Source organism: Carassius auratus, chromosome 21 (assembly GCF_003368295.1).
Source record: "Carassius auratus strain Wakin chromosome 21, ASM336829v1, whole genome shotgun sequence".
NCBI classification, from domain to species: Eukaryota; Metazoa; Chordata; class Actinopteri; order Cypriniformes; family Cyprinidae; genus Carassius; species Carassius auratus.
Genome location: NC_039263.1, coordinates 2,011,593 through 2,024,746, shown reverse-complemented (window position 1 = coordinate 2,024,746; position 13,154 = coordinate 2,011,593). Strand labels below are relative to the sequence as shown.

The following is a 13,154-nucleotide window of genomic DNA, read 5'->3' as shown; positions in this document are numbered from 1 at the left end:
AAGAGAACGCATTTCCAATAAAATTCAAAGAATATAACTCTGTTTTCAAGTCTATACCTAATGGCATATTAGAACTAACAAAACGAAGTTTCTGGTTTAAATACTTCTCTTTATATAAACGGTATGGATATTATGAGTAGCAATTGTACTAATAAGCACATTAAAAAAGGTTTTTCAAGTTTAAAGAAAATAACACCTCGTGGACAAATTTTCTGGAATTCTCATTTTCCTGAGATCAATTGGCATGAGGCGTGGCTTGTTCCTTTTAGATTTTGTATCACAAATAAAGTTAGGGAATTACATTCTGGTATCCGGCCAGCCAGCCCTCGAAGCCCACGACCACGGCTCCGTGCACCGCGGTGCCATTGATGTCGTAGTCCACGTCACAGCCCAGGTTGATGTGCTCATGCTGGAAGCTGCTCTTGATCTTTCGGCTCTTCTTGCTGTGGGAAGTCAGGAGAGAAGCCAGCGAAACTAAACTGAGTTTACATCAGTGCTCAGGGAGCCCGTATGCATTTTTTCGTATTCATCACCCTTAAAATTCATCATGCACAGAGTACAATGTATATTAATCAATCCGTTGGAAAAATAAATTCTGTACTAACTGGTGTCTTCAAGTAGTGAGGACTTGCTTCTTTAAAAGAGAAAAAGTAAAAAAAAAGAGTCCATTCGATTCTGAGATATATAGGATGCAATATTTGGAGGCAGTGTGTAAACGTGATTTATACAACATGAGGTCGTATTTTTATTTTTCAACGTGCACAAATTTCAGACTCCATGTGCAATGGAAAAACCACAACACTGAATGAAAGTCTGTTATCAGCTGAAAGAGTGTTAATACAGCACTCGTTTAACTTGAGCTGCACGACTAATCAGAACAAAACAGCAAAAGCGATGTGGCTTACTGTGATCATCAAATCATTCACATGTGTATTTCTGAGTGAAGCGCAGCACTGTTTTTAGTTACACATCAGCAGCTCAAGGTGTTTTCAGCATCTCAGTTAAATGTAAATGATCCACACTCCATCTGCATCTGTTTTAACATGCATTTGCAGACTAAACATGCACCAACCTTCTTCACAAACTTCTAATGAGAGGTGCGTATCAATGAAAGATTGGGCTCCAGGCAGTTTACTGGAAAAATAGTGTTTGGGGGTTTAGCTATAAAAAGACAATACTAAGATTTTAGTCATTTTACAAAAATAACGCAATCTTTTCTATTAAATAATTGTTATTTTTAGAGTGAAATTTTACAATGTTAACATTTTGTTTTTCAGGAATTCTTATATATTTTTTGTGATAATAACACACATACTACCAAGTAATATTTCTCTCTTTTTTTGTCATATTAGTAAATAAATAATAATTATAACAATATTCATTATCAGAATTATCATAATCATCATCATCTTCATATAATAATCCTAAAGCAAACCACAAAATATTTGCCAAATTTTAAATCCCTACAAATATTTTAAATTGCATAAAAAAAATAATAATAATAATTTTTATCAGGAGAATAAAATACGCATTTAAAATAATATTGCAGTTGTCAATAAAGAGATATTTACTTTTAGTAGTTTTTACATTTTTATTAAAAATAAATAATGATTATTATTATTGTTGTTACTTTTGATGCTGTAAATCCTAAAGCATATCATAAAAAAAAAAATATTAAATTGCAATTATACAAATTGTGCCATTGTAATTTAGACTTGCAACCAAAAACATCCCTCCCTTTATACATTGCATCTTCACTGGAAATGCCAATCCAGTGGCATGGAGTATACTGGAGCACAGACACACTAAAGACATCACGTACCCAGTGTTCGGAGAGAAGGAGGAATCAAACGTCAACTTCAGCCCTTTAGCCAGCTGAGGAGAAGAAAGCAGCATTGGTGTTCAATCACAAGAATCTGATTCTCGTCTGATCAAGTGTAGCTCAGTGTTCGGGGGCCTGTACCTGGTCCTCCAGACTTATAACAAAAAAGCTGAGGTTTTGTTTCATGAATATGGAATCATCTGTTGCTTTGCATGTGTAATAAAGCGTAACAAAATCCAATATCATAATAAGAGACACTTTTGCTTTATTGTTGAACATAATTTCTACTGATTGAAGACGAAATCAATATGCTGTCTACTCACACACACACACACACACACACACACAACCTCCATGTGCTCTGATGGAAATCAGAGATGAAGAAGCTGTAATGTGTTGTAGCTGGAGCAGATTTACACAAATGCACTGATATATGACGCGTCCGTCTGCTGCTGCTACAGTCGTGTTGAGATGGAGCAATGCTTGCAGTGAATACAGTGAATAAAACAGTTGTATACTAATATCCCATAAATCTCCTATAAAACAACTTCACTGAAGTCATAACACGAACAAAGGCACCACAGCAAACACACTACTAAAGCACAATCCCTCTTCCCCTGATTAAATAAGACACAAAGTGTGAAGTAATCAACTCTTTGCACTTCTTTAAAACCTGTTAACCTGACCCCCCATTATGGGACTCACAGATGAAAGTGCTCTACCAAACTTATAATTGTAATAGTTCCCTACTTCAGTGTGTTACAAACATTATTTTGGTGTCTTTTGAAAGAAAAACCTTTCGGCTTTACTTTTTATCAACCAGATTTGATAATGCTCGAAATATTAAAAGTTATAGACACTGAAGTGCCTTGAATTTTTTTTTACCACTCTTAAATATTTTTTTATTTGATAAAAAAATACATGAAATGCATCCTGGAGCAATCTAGAAAAGTAATGAGTTGAAAGCCACATGTCTCACGAGTTTCCATTTCAAATCTGAATAAAATATAATAAAAAATGAGACTCCTGCAAATATTTTTATGAGACTATGTCTACACCCCTCACCCCCCGAATATAAGAAAATATATTTCCCAATAGTATTGAAGGCTTCTACAAACTATTTAGTCAGTAAACATACCACTGCATAGTTTTTTTTTTTCATTTATAAAACACTACACAGAAACTTAGACATCATATAAATGATTTATTTGAGCACTAGAAAAATACAGTAAGAATAATTTGAGTAAGAAAAATAAGAATAAGAAAAATTAAAAAAATATTTAACTTTGTTTGCCAATATAAAACATCCTGAGATTGCTAGAGATGCATATTTCACAATGAATTACGATGCAAATAAGTGCTGATGTGCTGATGGCCACTTATACAGATGGTAATAACAAAAATGTGCCAAAGTAAATAATCCACTCTCTCTATTCATTTAGACGCGTTCACTTTGATAGCCGTCATCATACAGTGATAGCGAGCTGATTTGGGCTCATTTGCACTAAAACAGATGGTAATCATGCAGATACATTCACATTCAACATAAAACAAAGTCTCACATATATAAAAACTTCTGAAAAATAAAAGAAAGAAAGGAAAAAGATGATCGCTGTAAGTTCCGCCTCCATCAGCTGACAGGTGCGTCAGAGCGCGTCACCAGCTCCCCGGAGAAAGCGCCAAATTCAAATAAACTATCTTCCGCCTATTTTTCATTCATTCTTTTTTTCAGTGTATCGCCTCGTTCTGTTTGTGACTCTGTAAACTGCAAAACCAAGCCGTGTTTTTACTACCAAGACACAGTTTACGACCATGAGTTATTCCATAACGGACGCAAACAATTCTGTCGCTGAAGAAATGAAACGTAAACAAAGGAATTATGATCCATATTACAAGGTTATTGCTTCGTTATATGTCGTTCAGTGGACCCTCACCTTCCTAACTAAACCGGGATTTACATCTGTAGATGTGTTTATGACTCGTTATTACGACGGATCTGGTATGTACAGCGTTTCTAATGTTCATGTTTTTTATGTAAACTGCTTACACAAATGTAGCAAATACAGTCTTTATAAGCTTTCCATTGAAAAACAGCGATCTTTATAATGATACATAGTTTGTCAAGATTAAATTTGTCCTGTTTCATTTAATCTATTCATAAATCACTGACACGTGCGAGAGGAGAGGCTTTGAGGACGAGGGCGTTTTGGTGCAGGCTAACAGGTTTTGTCGGTAATCTTGAAAGAGGGCATGGCCTCGTTGACGTTCTGGTCGAGCTGGTTCCAACTGCATCAGCTGAAACACAGAGAAGAGGACAGATCATTCACAGCAGACGTCTGCCTCTGTCAGAAACAACACTCATTAATCTGCCCTTCATCTCCTTCACTATACATACTGTGTGATCTTATATAAACATACAGCGCTGGCCAAAATGATGAGAACAGCAGTATTTCCAGCAGCTAAACATGGGTTCAAGTCGGTTATTGTTTACGGTTTACATTTCCAAACATTCATTGTGCCGTAAATTGTAATAATGCAGTGAATAGTTATTTATTTTTATTTCCATGTCAGCATCTAAGGCTATTTTCAGTTGCAATAATACAACAGTTAAATTAACACAAAATAAAATCTTACTAAACTAATCCCTGAGTGAGAGTAATTGCTAAAAGTATTATCTTCACTATGGATAGAAAATATTATGGATAGTTTTTATTTATTATACTGGAAAACAAAATAAGTATTACTACTGCCAAATAAAAAAAAAATCAAGTATTTTGGAAAGTATTTAAGAAAAATTATAATGATTTTATTTCACATTAAAGCTGTAGAATACTAATATTTATGTCACTTTTCAAAAAAATACATTACATCGTTTTTAATGTTCCGCATTTTGACAGTAAATCGCAAAGCTTCTCTTTTATTGACAAGTGATTCGCATTATAAGTTTGTTTGGTGCATGCAAAATAATTTTTCAGTTAATCGTGGCATTTCTTCACATGGAAAAAATGTACCGTATTTTTCGGACTATAAGTCGCATTTATTTAGAACCAAGAGAAAACATTACCGTCTCCAGCCACGAGAGGGCGCTGTATGTTTTCAGTGTAGACTACAGGAGAACTGAGCATCATAGAGCGCCCTCTCGCGGCTGTAGACGGTAATGATTTCTTTTGGTTCATTTCTCTCGGTTCATGTCAAATTAATTTTTATAAATAAGTCGCACCTGACTATAAATCGCAGGACCAGCCAAACTATGAAAAAAAGTGCGACTTATAGTCCGGAAAATACGGTAACTCGCAGAACTATGGCAGTGATCTGAAGAAACTGTGATTAGATCAAACTACTGTGATGCTCACCTTCCTCTTGTTGTGGCAGGTGATGTACACGATGGCCGCCATAAGAGCGAAGATGACAAGATGGAAGAAGAAATGGGAATCTCCATTCTGGGTGTAGATTGTGACCTTGCTTTGATCAGAAGGTGGCTCATTGAGGATTTGGTCTGAGGGTGCTTTGTTGTTGGACTCGGCCCGGTCTGAGGGTGCTTTGTCGTTGGACTCGGCCCGGTCTGAGGGTGCTTTGTCATTGGACTCGGCCCGGTCTGAGGGTGTTTTGTCGTTGGACTCGGCCCGGTCTGAGGGTGCTTTGTCGTTGGACTCGGCCCGGTCTGAGGGTGCTTTGTTGTTGGACTCGGCCCGGTCTGAGGGTGCTTTGTTGTTGGACTCGGCCCGGTCTGAGGGTGCTTTGTTGTTGGACTCGGCCCGGTCTGAGGGTGCTTTGTCGTTGGACTTGGCCCGGTCTGAGGGTGCTTTGTCGTTTGGCTCGGCCCGGTCTGAGGGTGCTTTGTCGTTGGACTCGGCCCGGTCTGAGGGTGCTTTGTCGTTGGACTCGGCCCGGTCTGCGGGTGCTTTGTCGTTGGACTCGGCCCGGTCTGCGGGTGCTTTGTCGTTGGACTCGGCCCGGTCTGCGGGTGCTTTGTTGTTGGGCTCGGCCCGGTCCGAGGGTGTTTTGTCGTTGGTCTCGGCCCGGTCCGAGGGTGTTTTGTCGTTGGACTCGGCCCGGTCTGAGGGTGCTTTGTCGTTGGACTCGGCCCGGTCTGAGGGTGCTTTGTCGTTGGACTCGGCCCGGTCTGAGGGTGCTTTGTCGTTGGACTCGGCCCGGTCTGAGGGTGCTTTGTTGTTGGACTCGGCCCGGTCTGAGGGTGCTTTGTTGTTGGACTCGGCCCGGTCTGAGGGTGCTTTGATGTTGGACTCGGCCCGGTCTGAGGGTGCTTTGTCGTTGGACTCGGCCCGGTCTGAGGGTGCTTTGTCGTTGGACTCGGCCCGGTCTGAGGGTGCTTTGTCGTTGGACTCGGCCCGGTCTGAGGGTGCTTTGTCGTTGGACTCGGCCCGGTCTGAGGGTGCTTTGTTGTTGGACTCGGCCCGGTCTGCGGGTGCTTTGTTGTTGGACTCGGCCCGGTCTGAGGGTGCTTTGTTGTTGGACTCGGCCCGGTCTGAGGGTGCTTTGTTGTTGGACTCGGCCCGGTCTGAGGGTGCTTTGTTGTTGGACTCGGCCCGGTCTGAGGGTGCTTTGTTGTTGGACTCGGCCCGGTCTGAGGGTGCTTTGTCGTTGGACTTGGCCCGGTCTGAGGGTGCTTTGTCGTTTGGCTCGGCCCGGTCTGAGGGTGCTTTGTCGTTGGACTCGGCCCGGTCTGCGGGTGCTTTGTCGTTGGGCTCGGCCCGGTCGGAGGGTGTTTTGTCGTTGGACTCGGCCCGGTCTGAGGGTGCTTTGTCGTTGGACTCGGCCCGGTCTGAGGGTGCTTTGTCGTTGGACTCGGCCCGGTCTGAGGGTGCTTTGTCGTTGGACTTGGCCCGGTCTGAGGGTGCTTTGTCGTTTGGCTCGGCCCGGTCTGAGGGTGCTTTGTCGTTGGACTCGGCCCGGTCTGAGGGTGCTTTGTCGTTGGACTCGGCCCGGTCTGCGGGTGCTTTGTCGTTGGACTCGGCCCGGTCTGCGGGTGCTTTGTCGTTGGACTCGGCCCGGTCTGCGGGTGCTTTGTCGTTGGGCTCGGCCCGGTCTGAGGGTGCTTTGTTGTTGGACTCGGCCCGGTCTGAGGGTGCTTTGTTGTTGGACTCGGCCCGGTCTGAGGGTGCTTTGTCGTTGGACTCGGCCCGGTCTGAGGGTGCTTTGTCGTTGGACTCGGCCCGGTCTGAGGGTGTTTTGTCGTTGGACTCGGCCCGGTCTGAGGGTGCTTTGTTGTTGGACTCGGCCCGGTCTGAGGGTGCTTTGTTGTTGGACTCGGCCCGGTCTGAGGGTGCTTTGTCGTTGGACTCGGCCCGGTCTGAGGGTGCTTTGTCGTTGGACTCGGCCCGGTCTGAGGGTGCTTTGTTGTTGGACTCGGCCTGGTCTGAGGGTGCTTTGTTGTTGGACTCGGCCCGGTCTGAGGGTGCTTTGTTGTTGGACTCGGCCCGGTCTGAGGGTGCTTTGTTGTTGGACTCGGCCCGGTCTGAGGGTGCTTTGTTGTTGGACTCGGCCCGGTCTGAGGGTGCTTTGTCGTTGGACTCGGCCCGGTCTGAGGGTGCTTTGTCGTTGGACTTGGCCCGGTCTGAGGGTGCTTTGTCGTTTGGCTCGGCCCGGTCTGAGGGTGCTTTGTCGTTGGACTCGGCCCGGTCTGCGGGTGCTTTGTCGTTGGACTCGGCCCGGTCTGCGGGTGCTTTGTCGTTGGACTCGGCCCGGTCTGCGGGTGCTTTGTCGTTGGACTCGGCCCGGTCTGCGGGTGCTTTGTCGTTGGACTCGGCCCGGTCTGCGGGTGCTTTGTCGTTGGGCTCGGCCCGGTCTGAGGGTGCTTTGTTGTTGGACTCGGCCCGGTCTGCGGGTGCTTTGTCGTTGGGCTCGGCCCGGTCTGAGGGTGCTTTGTTGTTGGACTCGGCCCGGTCTGAGGGTGCTTTGTTGTTGGACTCGGCCCGGTCTGAGGGTGCTTTGTTGTTGGACTCGGCCCGGTCTGAGGGTGCTTTGTCGTTGGACTCGGCCCGGTCTGAGGGTGTTTTGTCGTTGGACTCGGCCCGGTCTGAGGGTGCTTTGTCGTTGGACTCGGCCCGGTCTGAGGGTGCTTTGTCGTTGGACTCGGCCCGGTCTGAGGGTGCTTTGTCGTTGGACTCGGCCCGGTCTGAGGGTGTTTTGTCGTTGGACTCGGCCCGGTCTGAGGGTGCTTTGTTGTTGGACTCGGCCCGGTCTGAGGGTGCTTTGTTGTTGGACTCGGCCCGGTCTGAGGGTGCTTTGTTGTTGGACTCGGCCCGGTCTGAGGGTGCTTTGTCGTTGGACTTGGCCCGGTCTGAGGGTGCTTTGTCGTTTGGCTCGGCCCGGTCTGAGGGTGCTTTGTCGTTGGACTCGGCCCGGTCTGAGGGTGCTTTGTCGTTGGACTCGGCCCGGTCTGCGGGTGCTTTGTCGTTGGACTCGGCCCGGTCTGCGGGTGCTTTGTCGTTGGGCTCGGCCCGGTCTGCGGGTGCTTTGTCGTTGGACTCGGCCCGGTCTGCGGGTGCTTTGTCGTTGGGCTCGGCCCGGTCTGAGGGTGCTTTGTTGTTGGACTCGGCCCGGTCTGAGGGTGCTTTGTCGTTGGACTCGGCCCGGTCTGAGGGTGCTTTGTTGTTGGACTCGGCCCGGTCTGCGGGTGCTTTGTTGTTGGGCTCAGCCCGGTCTGCAGGTGTTTTGGTGGAATGAATGGAATGAGAAAATTTCAATCAATCATTTTAAAAAGACAAAAACCTTCCAAAGAGACAGAAATATATGGTTAAATAGTCAATTTAGTGATCAAATAATTAATATATAAATTATAATTTTTTTAAAAAGAAGAAATGTAACAATTTTTGTGCTTAAAATTATTTTGTAATGTGTTATAATCCAATTACAAGTACTTAATATTTGGAATCTCATTACATAATGCAGATTACATGTCATCTACCTGGTTAATATTCACGTGAGATATACAATTTCCAATTTTTGCATTTCCCATAGACATAAATCATGAACAATTGGGAATACCAATTTTTGCCCAATGTGTTTATTTAATAAGAACAAACTTTAATACCATAATAATGTATTACCTTTCAGAATCTAGTTTGGTTCACGTATACACGATCTGATTTCCCTGCCTCTGCTTTTAAATATCCTTCTGTTGATCATTTTTCATAAGTTTTATTCCTGTTTCTGTTCAGACTGGATGCCTTTCCCATTAACAACAGCAGACAATGATGCAAGCTCTTTATTCTGGCACATTAAAGCATGATTAGATATTTTTCTGAGTGAAAAGGTAATAAGAACACAAGAAACTGAATACATAATGTTATAATTATGTCTATAAAAGTCAGATCAACAGTTTGACAAGATGATCTATAGATCTATGTTCACAGAAACCCTAACCGGATTGACCAGATTTACATTTTATCTCGTGTTACACTTTTATTTCCAAAGCTATAATAAATAACACTATTATGGTTCATCATGGACTAATACGTAATGTAATAAAATAAAAGTTGAAATGTATGCAAGCCTGTTTTTCCGTCGCATTATAAAAATAAAAGATTATTTAAATTTGGTTTCCTCATAGTTCAGAATCTATCTCACAATTCTGACAAAAAAAGCCAGAATTTGGAAATTTAAATTGTATTGTGAGATGTAAACAATTCCAGTGTTTACAGAAGCTTGACAGTTGAGAAACTGACCATGTCACAACCAACAGCACGAGACTTCCGGTCTCAGAATCACCAAGGCTGTGTTCAGCCCCGACAAAACATTGCACAACGTTTTTTGTGTTGGTGTTTCTTCGTGTTCGGCCATTATTTGTGTTAGTGTTTCTTACCTAATTCAGACTAAAACACATCTATTTAGCCTCACATACTGACTTTATTTGTAGTTCATACGGTTTTAATACCCTGCATTTTCTTTCTCATTTTTAGGGAAAGCACTTTATTACCATTATTTATTTATATACCAAATGTCATACACTTGCAATGAAGCTAAAATATAAACAACTACATTATTATGTTGACATCCTATATTTTTACAATAAAACTTACGATAAACATGTCTTCTAACATCCTCAGTTGTTGCGTATACCGAGCTGCAACGAACACATTTGTACATTATTTTCCTTGAAGCCATTGTGCGAGTTCACTTTAATACCGCATGCTTTATAAACATGTTGATTGGACTGCAGTTCTGATACACCCACCAAACGAGAAAACACATATCAAACCCCGTTGCACAACGGTGCACGCCGTTTCCAGGAAACATGACGTTCAACCCGAAAACCGCAGCAAAACGTTGCGCAATGCGTACCGTTTTAAACTTGAACATGCCCCGGAGGTCTTTCTGTTTTCTGTGCAGTATTCATGTAACGTTATGTAAACGTGCCATTTATCGTGACCTCGACACAAACATTTGATGAGAAAGACGCTTGAAGAGTAACGTTAACGTCACTTGGGATTAATTTAACGTTGTTAACTGACAGACGAAGTTTTACAACGGAGCACGAACTCTTTTTGCCAAGAGTAAATGACACCACTGGCCAGGGGGAACAAGCTGTTAATGTTTATAGGGAAATCCACCACTAACCTTTCGCTACAGATGCGCAGTTCATAGAAAGGATCTGCATTGACAGTAAAACTGCCATTATTCGCATCGCGGAGTTCATAGATCCCGTCTTCCTTGCCGTCGCCGCCGCCATCTTCCTCGCTGACGTCATCGGCAGGCAAGTAATGGGAGTTACCAGATCAGGGTGTACAGCCCCCTATTGTGAAATTGTTTATTTCATGTGTAATGTTTGTCTATATCATGTATAATGTTTGTTTTATACATGTAATTTTGATCTTGTTAATTAATAAAAAAAATAATAAATAAACAGATCAGGGTGTTTTTACCATAGACACCATGTCTCTTCTCTGAATTTTGTGCAAAACTTGATTATTATTCCCCTTTAAAGGTTCTTTTGTCATCAATGGGCTGATTTTAGTTTTGTTCACGCTCCCTATACTTCAAAGATACTGTGTTTTGCGAATTCCAAATTTTTTCCCCTCAAAGTTCATTAACGTCGTTGCACAACACGTGGATTTGAGCTTTCCTGTGTGGCGTCATGATGGAGGTGGACGATACTTCGAAATTTGAAAGTGTTAAACGTATACATAATTATTCTAAAACTGCCCATGATCTGGATTCATTGGATGTGTGTCTTCCCGAGTCTCCAGCGGCAAGCCTGTTACCGAAAATGCGACGCCCGTCCTCAGACCCCTCTAATGCCGTTTTGCTGGAGGCAATGGGCTAGTTGCATATCTCCGCCATCTTGGATTTCCGGTCTTGCGAGTGTGTGCGTAGGTATTTCCGGCTGTGCTTAAAGTCAGTGCAGAGAACCAGAGAAGTCCAAATATTACCTCCTATATGTTTACGGGATTTATAATATCACTTCATATGCAAATAAGATATACACTGCTATTATCACTATACTACAAATGTTAACTGAGCCAGTGGATTTGAAACCGGTGTATGTTTCGGTCCTGTTGAATTAAATACACTAATGTTCACTATTGTTCACGAGATGAAAGTTTAACTCATGGTGTGTATACACAGCTATATGATGTATTTTATCTTACCAAATATGTAAATGTACAAATTACTTATTTCTTGAAGATGTTTGCATTGTTATTATTATTTTTATATGAAATATTTACCTCGTGAGACGTGGGCTGCGATTTATCTTCAGAAGTATCCATTTCTCAATTGTACACATACATCAGTCCGTTTTATCGTTATTTTCACAAGATTATTTTACACAGTAAAAAATACGTGACTTTTAATATCTGTTTAATCTGATAATTAATGCAAAACAATAACAATGGCTACTCCTAGACATATAATGATTTATGCTGCAGATCTTTCACAAAACAAATAACCAGATAAAAACACATGAATGCAAACAGCGATCTTTTATTTAAGGCAAACCTACCATAATTATACTACGTTTAATTGTACAGTTAGTTATAAATTGTTATCAAATAAAGTTAATAAAACGCTTTATCAGAAATCTCTGTGCGTCTTGTTTGACAGTCAGAAACAATTATCTTACATAACAGAACAAAACCAGCTCTTCGAAAATGAAAAGTATTGCATATTTGAGAGGTTTGTGTTTGAAAAAAGAAATCCCTGTGGACCTGAACTGACGCTGATCCACATAATCAACAGAAGAATAAAGCAATCTCCGCGTTGTATCTTGATGAATTTCCACACAGAGGTACGCAAAATATAGGGAGGATGTTTCCCCATGTTTTTGATATACCACTATGGGCTGTTAAATTTGAAAATCTTTAATTATATACATCTAGCCAAGTTTCATATGTAAGTTTCCCTTACAGTCAGTGCGAGCGTCGCAAGACCGGAAATAAGTACGCACACACTCGCGTCGCTGAAGCTCACCGGCGCCATCTTGTGCAACTAGCCCATAGAGAGACTGGGTAAGAAGCAGGATGACTTTCTGGAGAAACTTCTGGAGGTCGAGAAATCGGTTGCATCCAATTCCACCCTCATCTCCGAGCTCACAACACGGGTTGACGCCGTTGACAAAAAAACAGAGACTACAGCTGTTAAATCTGATAAAATGGACTCCCAGCTATCTTCGCTGGCTGCAGAAAATAAACGCTTATGGGGTAAAGTGGATGAGCTGGATGCTTACAAGAGGCGTTGGAATCTGAGGATTTCGGGTGTGCTGGAGGAAGTTGGGGAGAATGTCAAGATGGTAACAATGGACATTTTTCTTCAGGTGTCACCAGGCTTAGCAGATGTTCTGCAGTCTTCGACTGATGTTGTGCACAGGCTTGGCCCCAAACTGGGCAATGCACGCCCGCCATAGACTGTAAAAAAATATGGACGTAGTGTCCGTGACGTCACCCATAGACTCCTCAATAGCGATTTTGAAGCCTAAAGTGTGCAGAGCGGGCTGTCGACATCTTGTCAGCCGCGCGACTCTCCCGGATAATCGAAAATGGGCAAAAAGGCGGGAGCTGATTGCTGAAGCCACGCCCACCTAGCGCGACGGCAATGTCAGCAGCGGCAATCCACCTGTCACTCAAGTGGCCATGCCCTTAATTATGCAGAAATTTAAGGCTTAATATAATTTAAACGGATGAGTTATAAAAAAAATTCACCCCCTCACAGTTGTCATGAAGGGCAAAATTTTCAATATAGACCAAAATCATTTTTTGAACCAGGCTGTAAACATGTTTTTTTCTGCTGTAAAGTTGGGCATTTTAACATGGGGAGTCTATGGGACTGACTCCTTCTGCAGCCAGCCTCAAGCGGCCTGTCGATGAATTGCAGT

General features: G+C 42.8%; 1 protein-coding gene and 1 long non-coding RNA gene across 2 annotated transcripts in view; both read right to left on the bottom strand.

Annotated features, from left to right (window-relative positions):
• LOC113038196 (keratinocyte-associated transmembrane protein 2-like) overlaps positions 1–13,154 on the bottom strand; it is a 71,395-nt gene that overhangs the window by 5,572 nt on the left and 52,669 nt on the right. The window lies entirely within an intron of this gene.
• LOC113038200 (uncharacterized) lies at positions 310–1,977 on the bottom strand. Its single transcript, XR_003274739.1, has 3 exons — positions 1,964–1,977; positions 1,823–1,875; positions 310–443 (listed from the first exon to the last, which is right to left on the bottom strand). It is a non-coding gene; the product is annotated as an uncharacterized LOC113038200 (long non-coding RNA).